The sequence below is a fragment of the Penaeus chinensis genome, chromosome 30 (genome assembly GCF_019202785.1).
Source record: "Penaeus chinensis breed Huanghai No. 1 chromosome 30, ASM1920278v2, whole genome shotgun sequence".
Taxonomy (NCBI): Eukaryota; Metazoa; Arthropoda; class Malacostraca; order Decapoda; family Penaeidae; genus Penaeus; species Penaeus chinensis.
The window spans coordinates 12,518,523-12,521,022 of NC_061848.1; the positions used below are offsets into that span (position 1 = coordinate 12,518,523).

The window sequence follows — 2,500 nt, forward strand, 5'->3', positions numbered from 1 at the left end:
TTATAGAAATGTCTCAGTTCGTTTAGAGAACTTCTTTCTTTTCAGTAGGGTGTTAGAAGTGTTTGATAGTTTAGAATTCCGTGTTTAGACATTTCCCCCGGAAGTACAGACCCCATTTTTCCGTCTAAACTAATTTCCCCTTCGGTCTCATCCTCAGTACCTCCCCTTCCCTCGTAGACGACGATCGCCAACATATCTTGATCACGGTGTCTTACTCTTTCCCACTCTGAGCCACTCTGTCTTAACAGAGAAAACTCGCGTCTGATTTAGAAGTAACTTGAACTAGTGTGAACTGTTCACTTTCTTTTCCTTCGGCTTTCTTGTTTTCATCTTTTTCCTCCTAACTTTCAAGGTGTGTCCTCGCTTGTTGACGGTGACGACTCGTTATTTGAGGGTCTAAACGATCCGGAGACAAAGGACACACACACATCTTCTGCATGAATCTTATAGTTAGACATTTTTTGAGGTGCCAAAAAGTCAGTAAATATATGTGTCACATGCTATTTCATCTTGTTGTTATACTATGTGTCACCATTTTTTGCTATCGACTACATAGCAGTGGTGGCAGTGAGAGGGGCAGGTTATACGTAGGCGCATATTCATGGATTAAAAAGTTAATGGAATCTTTTAAGAATTGGAATAATTGAGCCATTGAGAGTTAAAAGATGTTACGTTTTCCGCCTCGTTGTGCCTTCACCTTTCTCTCTAACTGCCATACAGAATGGTTCTTAACAGATATTGTTGTTGAGATTGTAGATTCTGGTTGTTTATGGTTCACAGATCGGTTGAAATTTTGCATTTCTTCGTGGATATCACACTTTACACATCGTCAGTAGGGTACCCCAAATGAGACCATACGAGAACTTGGTCTGGTAGCCTGTGTTCTTCCAGCAATTAGAGAGTTTTGAAGTGTCCTGTTTGTGGTGGAGAGTCAGGTCATCGCGACTTTCATAGAAAACGGGTCAGTTTTTTTTTTGTACTGGTGGTGGTAGTGGAGCGATTCGTTCCTGCTGTCAAAGAGTGGGATATTTTTGTCATAAGTAAAAGAGGATACACAATTTACAACAATTAGAGAAAATATGAACATCAGAGATTGCTATTTTCCCCTGTTAGAATAAATAGGTCGACTTTTTCTCTGTAGGTGAAGACCTACCGATGAGAGAACAAATCGTTATGGTTAACCTTAAGCTTAGGTTTACCCTCACTTATTCACAACTCTAAACAAAATTAGAAAATAGCACATGTACTTTAAGCTCTATCCATTAACCTCGAAAAAGACAAAGTAATAAATAAATGACTAAAGGACTATATAGATAAGACGATTTGAGCATAATGGTTCATAGGTTACCGCCAGCAACCTAAGGGGGAGATGTTGTGACGAGACAATGTTAGTAATGATCGTCGGAATATTTCGTTTTTACATTAATAGAGACAAGGTGTAGGTTAGTATCCTCTTGTGACAAGTCGAGATTAGGGATTCTTGAGATTGAGATTAGTGATTCTTTTGAGAGAGAGAGAGAAAGAGAGAGAGAGAGAGAGAGAGAGAGAGAGAGAGAGAGAGAGAGAGAGAGAGAGAGAGAGAGAGAGAGAGAGAGAGAGAGAGAGAGAGAGAGAGAGAGAGAAAGTGGTTTTATTAACGTCACAGTAGTATTGCTACAGAAAACGTTTGTTAAATTTGATGTTATTTAAAGTAATTATAATTATTGAGATTCATCTGTCTTTATTTTTGGGTATGGTTTATTTGATTACTAAAATAACCAGCATCTTTTCACTGACAGATATGTCTGTTTTTTTCTACATGAATGATTATACGTGTCCATCCTTTCTCGAAACGGATAACGTTTATTTTTACACATGGGGATTTTTTTTTTATTTACTTTGATGATATAATTTCTCTTGCTGAAAGATTCATAAGAGATATTATTTGCGCTTTGCCTAGGGTTCTCTTTATATGTACTATGATAAATGTTATGCAACACAGTAGTTGAATTGCTGATAATGCCGTGGAGATACGATAATATAATTTTCAACGTCCAAATATTATTGATTTATACATATGAGCTATTTTTTTTTTTGTTAAACTGTTGACTACTGATATATGGTATACCTGTGTTTGATGGAGATATTAACTACTGATATTTTTGTAATTTTACTACATAATGGACGCATTTTTTGTTACACACTTTATGGTCTTGGACTGATCAATGTTACATTATGTACACAACCGTAAACATAGACCTAATGTCCACTTAAACAAACATGTACACATCACACATATTTTTTTTGTGTGCACATTGATCAGTGACTGTTTTCTTATATGCAAACACCTGTATTCATCACCTGGTTATTGTATTATGAATGAACTAAGATATGCTGTGCGTGATAGCGTTAAGAATGGTAAAAGAGAGTGGATGAAGTTGCAAAGGGGGGCGAAACTTGCAGTTGTGAAAGACAGCAATGTAAAATATGTTTTTTTTTCTTTAAGAAATGTTGAAGATAA

At 36.5% G+C, this 2,500-nt stretch overlaps 1 protein-coding gene across 2 annotated transcripts in view; it reads left to right on the plus strand.

Annotated features, from left to right (window-relative positions):
* LOC125041417 (sodium-independent sulfate anion transporter-like) overlaps positions 1–2,500 on the plus strand; it is a 9,516-nt gene that overhangs the window by 6,873 nt on the left and 143 nt on the right. The window contains exons 3-4 of one of the 2 annotated variants that reach the window (XR_007116268.1): positions 1–1,735; positions 1,907–2,500. The exon at positions 1–1,735 is cut by the window's left edge and continues 1,249 nt beyond it; the exon at positions 1,907–2,500 is cut by the window's right edge and continues 143 nt beyond it. The gene's annotated coding sequence lies outside the window, so the exon portion shown is untranslated. The other variant, XM_047636366.1, reaches the window with a different exon arrangement.